The 8224-nt window shown below is 45.8% G+C and overlaps 1 non-coding gene across 1 annotated transcript; it reads left to right on the top strand.

Annotated features, from left to right (window-relative positions):
* The first annotated feature begins 7882 nt into the window (after positions 1-7882).
* On the top strand, positions 7883-7956 carry Trnaa-cgc (transfer RNA alanine (anticodon CGC)). The gene has a single exon. It is a non-coding gene; the product is annotated as a tRNA-Ala (tRNA).
* The last annotated feature ends 268 nt before the right edge of the window (positions 7957-8224 follow it).

The following is an 8224-nucleotide window of genomic DNA, read 5'->3' as shown; positions in this document are numbered from 1 at the left end:
ATAACTAGAAGACAAGGATGGGAGGGTTTCCTTTGCAGCATTATCAAATCATGAAATAGTCGTCTCACTATCTCTCAAGAGGAAGGTATATAACAGCTGCATCTTACCGGTACTTACCTACGGAGCAGAAACTGGAGACTTACAAAGAGGGTTCAACTTAAATTGAGGACGACGCAGCGAGCGATGGAAAGGAAAATGATAGGTGTAACCTTAAGAGACAGGAAGAGAGCAGAGTGGGTCAGGGAACAAACGGGGGTTAAGGATATCATAGTTGAAATTAAGAAGAAGAAATGGATGTGGGCCGGCCACGTAGCACGTCGGCGGATAACCGGTGGTCATTAAGGGTAACTGACTGGATTCCAAGAGAGGGCAAACGCCTGAGGGGAAGGCAGAAAATTAGGTGGGTAGATGAGATTAAGAAGTTTGCAGGTATAACGTGGCAACAGAAAGCACAGGACCGGGTTGATTGGCCGGAACATGGGAGAGGCCTTTGCCCTGCAGTGGGCGTAGACAGGCTGATGATGATGATGATGATGATGATGTATCGATGATCTACTAAATGTGTTTTCACCCATGGGGTATCGATGCTTGACGTTGCCTGAAACAAGTGGCACAAATTTATTTAGTCAAACTCACGTGCCTACAATTTGTATGCGTGCTAATGAAGTGCTAATTGAAGTGCTAATGAAGTATAAATGCTAATTTTATGCGTACTTACAATTTGTATGCGTGCTGTTTGAAGCAACGACCGCTACATTATTTGACTCTACCAGCTTCTTCACCGGTGCTCTCGCAGGTATTGCAAATCAGTTCTGCGGAATCCCGCAAGGTGGCGGAAGGGTTAAGGGTCTATTTTCCCTTTTCTCTCGTAGGTACTAAGTCCCCGAACACCATCGCAGTAGTCCCTGTGCCCGAACTATTGTCTGCATCTCCATGCCAGAGCCCTGGTCCGAGCCACGCCAGTCCTCTACAATCGGGTTCAGATCATCAAGACAGCCTTGCAGTGGACGCCGAAGTTGTTGCTGACGAACAAATTACTGGTACAGCTCTAAAATTTTAAAGCAGAGGAACTTCATACCTTCCTGTGCTGTTGTGTACAACTGTAGATATAATTTAAGAGGCATGAGCTTTGCGATTTTTCTTGAAATCAAACTGAGCTCGTCAACATAGTCGATTGTTAAATGACAGTTTCTAGTGCTATCACAGCCTCCGTGATTCAATGAATTACAGCTGTCATACGCAAAAGAGCCAGCTAGAATTCACGGACATCAATAATAATGCAATGGACTATGAATGATTATGACCTACACTACATGTAAGTTTAAAACAAAATCACCCCAATTCAACACAAACGTGCCCTACTTTTCTGCCGCGCCAGGAACCGCTGACTGCTTTTTTTCTTCTTTGCATATGCAGATGCTGTTACCCATAGGCCCACGACTGCCACAACAGAATCTCCAGGGTCATCGCATTCAGTACGTGCTGGGGAACTTCATGCAGGCATGTATTCATGTATCGGTGTTATTATCCTCACTATAGCAATACGAAATAGGATGACAAATAGCTGGGACCGCGCACGCACACGCGCACGCACACGCGCACGCACACGCGCACGCACACGCACACGCGCACGCACACGCACACACACACACACACACACACACACACACACACACACACACACACACACACACCACACACACACACACACACACACAAAGCACTGTGTGTGTGCGTATTCTTTTCCGTCCACGTCCAGTCGCACTTTTCAAACTTAGCATGATAAACCAACTAGCCCGCCAACGCATTTTGACGAGAAGCCATGCAACAATCTTTAAAATGACCGAACGTGGAACACAGTTTTTACATAATTTATTTATGTCTATCAGAACACTCCACATTGGATGCCGCTCATCCACGCAAGCTACGCGTTCCGCCGAGGGACGTCATCAGGCGACTTCATGCCAAAGTGTCCAAGTATAAAAAGACAATATCAAGGCTGCGGAAAATGCAACGCAAGGCGCCTGCAACCCTCTCAGAAGCTCTAGAGTGCATTCGGAATAGTGTAACAGATGAGGTATTTCAACTTATTAGCTGTCACGCCAAAATGCACTCTAAGGGCAAAGGGAAAAGGTTTCCGTTGTGGCTAAAAAAATTTGCTTTGCACTTGCACGCACAGCCCGCGAGCCTACCGCTTTTTATCTTCGTATTTGACACTGCCCTCGCAGCGTTCCTTGAGACGATGGCTGAACAACGTGGAAATGAGCCCTGGTATTATTCCTGGAATACTTCCCACACTACGTTCCAAAACAGTCATGGAGCAAAGGAGATCGGGTATGCTCCCTGATTTTTGATGAAAGAACGCTCAAGAAAAATCTTGCCTATGATCTGACAAATGATGTGGTCCAGGGATTTACAGATGATGGAAGGGAAATGACATCATCGATAGCGGACAGGGCACTGGTTTTCCTTGTCTGGAATTTCCAGAAAATGGGTTCAACCTATTGCCTACACATTTGGGCATGCGTCTGGTATACTTTTCCTGCTACTCACCGCCTGCTCCTTACTCTTATTGAACAACTTAAACAAATTGGCATTACAGTGAAGGCTGTTATCTGTGACCAGGGCCCTACTAACATCAGCCTCGCCCACTCACTGGGCATGTCGATTGCTACTCCATTCTATTTTGTGAATAATGAGCGGGTTTATTTTATATTTGATGTTCCACACCTCATCAAAACTACCCGCAACAATTTACAAGCACACAGGCTCCACATTGGAAACGAAATTTCAGATTGGTCACACATCATGAAGCTCTGTCAATCGAGCTGAGACTGCGGCTGGCCCCGAAACTCACAGACCGGCATATATTTCGGAAGCCATTCATTACAATGAAAGTAAACAGGGCACTGCAAGTTCTCAGTGCATCTGTTTCCATCGCTTTAATTGCTATGGTGTATGCCAAACAGCTCCCTCAAGAGGCCAAGGCAACAGTTAACTTTTGTGAGCGCATGGACAACCTGTTTGACTGCTCACACATCTCACGCGTGAAAAAGACGGAGCAGAAAATGCGGCACGCAATCCGTAACGGCCACGTTGAGTTGACTGAGTTTCTGGAAAGTCAGATATTGTGGATATCTCAGTGGCATTTTGAAGGAAGGGGTCAACCACAGACAGTTATTGGATGGCAGGTCACAATTAGAGCCATTCTTCTGCTATGGGAAGACATTGCCAGCAATTATGATTTCTCTTTTCTGCTCACACGCCGTCTCCAGCAGGATCCCTTAGAAAACTTGTTCGGATGCAGAAGCACGGATGCAACACAAATCCTAACGTGTCTCAGAGTGCGAGAGGGGTTCGTGCTTGTGCGCGGCGGTTCGACATGCGAAGCGTGCACCCCGCGCGCATGCGCCGCGGTTCGACATATTCCACTAGTTGCCACGAAGCCAGCGCCTCTTCTCAGCGTGCAACTTTTTTTACCTCGTTAACAGCACAGAATAGAGCGGGGATGGATAATATTACGCATACTCTAACTTTGCACACTAATAATGCCACGCATGAAAACGTCAGACTTCGTACAGCAAAGTGAACGACTCCATAATCGTGCTTCAAGGCTATTCCGCCAGGCTACGCGGCATACCGGTTTTTTTGCGACTCCTAAACTCCATTTGAAAATATATCGCACTCAAATCGCGAAAAGGATGCTTGAATCTGTCACTGTAATTCACGGTATTCCCGTTGCTACCACGATCTAATCACACGTCCGGGCCAGTTGTCGGTCCCTTTAGTGCTGGAAGACGCCGCAGCGTTGAGATCATTCAATACGTGAGACTTCTGGAGGAGGGAAAGATGGACGACAACCTTCCGGGCCGCTATTCTCGATATGTCTATCCTAATGGAGATGTGCATTTCGACAGAGCGCATTCAAATACTCGAAAAAAAAAACTGCTAGCCGGGACGTTATCGCTCTCTTCACCCCGTCGGCGCACCGAACTCGCCAGCCCATTCCCAGCGTAAAAAAAAAAAAAAGAAAGTGGATGAAATGTACAGTAACATGACAGTTAAACGAACTTGGCAAATCTGACCTTGCATATGTGAACCTAAATTATGAGGAGAGGCGGTTCCGCTGTTCCCTCGTTGTGCCCGTTGGCAGATGTTACGCACTGCCTCTGTTGATATTGCGGTATGGAGGAAGAATTCCTTCCCCCATGTATTGCGGCACTGACTCCACGATAACTGTTAAGCTTTGTCTGGTCAGGTGGCCAGCTGCGTTTTCCCGAAAACCGGGACTGCTCCTGCCAATCTCGGGGCTCACTGAAACCGAAACTGCGACTGGGTGCTCTAAAAACGTCTCTAAAAAATTCGCGCCGCGCACTCGAGCAAAGAATGTTTACAGCCGTGATAAGTTGGTCAAGAGTAGGGCTCCGTGTTTTCGGAGCTTATTTTTCTTGAAATTCGGAGGTTGTGTTCCAGAGTTTATTGTTCCGGAGCTTATTGCTCTTAAATCTATATTTCTCCGAAATTCAGCATTTTATTTTGCATTAACAGTTGTTGCAATGTCTCCTTATTAATTTTATTTCCAATGAAAATGCGTTGCATTGTTGCTGATAATCCTGTTTTCCCATCCTTTCGTTTTTCTTCTCACTTCCTGTTCATTTACCCTGTTAATAAGGCTGTTATGTGCACTGCTGTAAACTCGCCAAAGTTTACCTTTGGGGGAACAGGAGCTAGTAAATCTGCCTCTCAGCTTTTTCTCCCATCCTCCCGCATCTTCTCGATTAAAAATAAAGGACCTATTGTTATTATCATTCTCAACACTTGGAAATCTTAGATGAAATGATTTGTGAACGCGAAAACATGTGAACACACTAAGTGCATTTAGGATGTCCGTAAGGTTTGAACGCGCAAACACATATACATACAAGCACGAAAACTTCAATACAAAACACCTACGTTTCTTCGTATTACAACCTTAAAGGTTATTGTAACAGGCGCAAGCATACATTACGAGGCTGCTGCCGCTGATGGAGGTGCGCTCCTTTCGATTGATGATTGTCAGCTTTGAAAATGCCCTTTGAACGTTGAAAATGCCGTTTTAAAATCGGAGCTTATCGGATAAATCCGAATTGTCAAATATTGTATCGGCGAGTGGTTATCGGGTCGTCACTGTCAAACCACAGTAACCACATGATGCAGAGAATAAAAAACAGCATTTGGGAGAACATTTTATAGGCAAGTACTGCTAAATACAAGAGAAAAGTGAAGGTACATTGGCAAAATACATAGTGTGCATAATGAAAAATAAATTACTTCATTACATAAGCATTTAAAAATTTTGCGTTACAGTAACAAAACTTAAGGGTCTCGCTGGTTGCCTCACTTCCGAGCAGCTTGACGAACACAGAAAACGACACAAGTGACAGACATGCTGCTTGCCATTTGTACAAATAAATCAAAACACAAATATATTCATTAGAAGTATTGTTTTTCAATTACTCTGCGTACCTTGAGGAACTAGCACCCGACATCATGCGAAAACGTTTCTGATGTCAGGCTTCTCAGAAACCACTTGCAGTTGTGGTATGGGATTAACCGCGTACATACAGAGTACTAAAGAAAAATACCAAGCGCGAGAAAGTAGCACTCGGAGATTCTCATTCATCACGTACGTCGGAAACCTTCAGGAACTGTGCGATCGCTTGCCAGCAGTAATCGTTCAGTGCGTCCGCCTGCGTTCGAGCGCTCGGGTGGCACTCCACCGAAAACTTGACGACACCAGTGAGGTAGAGGTAGTGCGAACGTATGTACCGGTCGGCTGCCTCAATAGCTGCCACGGCTTCTTGTTCAGACTTTTCAGTGACCTCGGAAAGCTGCGATACAAACGAAGGAGCTACGCGCAGCGTCTCAAATGCCTGGGCGGAGCTCTTCGTCAGATTGGTCCGCATCACAAACTTCGCCGCCCTGTTGAGCAAGCCAACGTTTCGTCCAATCGCCTCCCGAATACGGAGCGAGGCACGATTACTCCGCAAGCAGGTCATCACGAATGACGTCACGCTGATGTTCTCAGCGATCCCCCTAGATATCATCTGCAGTTGCCTGCCTCTCAAATATAGGAGGTGAAGCTCAATCGACGTCAGAGTCCTGTTTTGCCTCAGCATTTTGGCAAACCACTTCGAAGGGGTAAGTCCGATTTCGCACGAAAACAGGCTCAGCTGGGCCACCGTTGTATTGACGAGGAGGGCTTTGCATACATCGCCAATGAAGGGGTCCTCAGACGAATTAATGTCAAATTTCAATTGCAGTCTCTTGATTGACCGATTGGAGATCAATGCGTTGCGCAGTGCTTCCCCCAGGCGACAATCGTAGTGCAGCGCCGTGATCCTCAGGGCTCTGACCACGGTGTTGCTAGCGAGGACGTCAAAAAGCGAGCACAATAGTGCGCAGGGGATGTCGTCGATATTGCCAAGGTCAAGTTCATGGAGAGACGGAGCGTCTGCTTTCAGCGCGATCGTCAGGGGCGTCAGCTGGTCAGCATCCTTCCAACGCAGCGCAATGCGGCCACGGCACTCGTGCTGGCTCATTTGATGAGACAACTCCATCCTGCAAAGTGCAAAGATTAAAAGCATAGATAAAAGCACGCAAACACCCCATGTGTCACATTGTTGAATAAGACAAGCGTTAAAACTCATTTCAGCAAGTGGCTTCTTTGAGTACATTTCACTCATAAATGAGACTTTATTACGGATCGTTTTTACGCAAATTTTAAGGGTACTAGATTTTTTTTTATATTTTCATTCACATCTAATGTCTCAAAGAAAGATCATAAGAAGCCTACCTGTCACCTTATTGGGTCTACTAATAATAATAATTTGTGGAACGGATCCTTGAGCGAGTTGGTTTATACTTAAGAAAGAATAAACGATGTGGACAAGTTGGAACACACAGAAAGGACGCACTGATAGAGTGTTGTGTCTTTGCCTTTTTCTGTGTGTTCTATTTTTACGCTGTGTAATCTTTCTTAAATGAGTTGTGGCTGTTACATACCGAAAACCACAATATTACTATCAGGCACGCCGTAGTAGCGGACTCCATAAATTTAGACCATCTGGTGTTCCTTAAATGCACTGACATCGCACAAAGCACGACCGTGTAGCATATAGCGCTTCCATCGAAATGTGACCGGGTGCGTAGGCGAACGGTGTAATCACTAGCATAAAATCGGTAGAATCCCAAGCAAGCGCCCCTAACCGAGCAAGCGCCCCCCTACCCTTTTCGGGAATCGTCAAATATGCGCCAAAGACCGAGTAACGAAATAAGACGGCTTTTAAGCTCGTTTTTCTTTGTTAGACACAATATTAATTAGAACTAACAGACAATAATGCCAAGGAAAGTGTAGGAAATGTTATTTGCAATAATTGGGATATAAATGTGAAGAAAATGAAGTGGACGAGAATATAACTTGCCGCCGGCAGGGACCAAACCTGCGACTTTCGAATAACGTGCTCTACCCAAGGAGGTTCTGCCACTGAGCTACGGCGGCGGTCATCCCCCCGTCCACTTTATAGGGTATATATGTGCATTTAAACCTAGGAGTGTTAGTCAGCACCGATCGCAGCCATGGCGGAGAGTGCGAACAGTCTTTTTCTGCCTTTTGGCGTCACGTAGCACGTGATATTTTTACGAGCTGGCAGCTGAACAATAATCCCTCGCATACTCCTAAAGGCATCAAGTCTGCCAGAACAAGACCCTTGCTATGAATGAAGGAAAGAAGATGGCTTTTAAGGGCTCGTTTTTCTTTGTTAGGCACAATATTAATGAGCACTAACAGACAATAATGCCAAGGAAACCCTATATGCCCTATAAAGTGGACGGAGGGATGACCGCCGCCGTAGCTCAGTGGTAGAGTATCGGACGCGCGCTATTTGAAGGTCGCAGGTTCGGTCCCTGCCGGCGGCAAGTTATCTTTTCGTCCACTTCACTTTCTTCACACTTATATCCCAATTATTACAAATAACATCTCCTATACATTGCGTGGCATTATTGTCTGTTAGTTCTAATTAATATTGTGCTTCAGTCGCGCTACAGCCGTGCACAGTAGGCGGAACACAAGCAAAACACGTACAAATAGAACGAAAAGCGCAGACTGTCTTTCTTGGCGAGCATACCTTTCATTGACAGATGGTGCTTCTCTCACTGGTAATAGTAACGTTCGATAGGCTTTGCG

Source organism: Rhipicephalus sanguineus, chromosome 10 (genome assembly GCF_013339695.2).
Source record: "Rhipicephalus sanguineus isolate Rsan-2018 chromosome 10, BIME_Rsan_1.4, whole genome shotgun sequence".
Lineage (NCBI taxonomy): Eukaryota > Metazoa > Arthropoda > Arachnida > Ixodida > Ixodidae > Rhipicephalus > Rhipicephalus sanguineus.
This window is presented reverse-complemented; position numbering and strand designations above follow the sequence as displayed.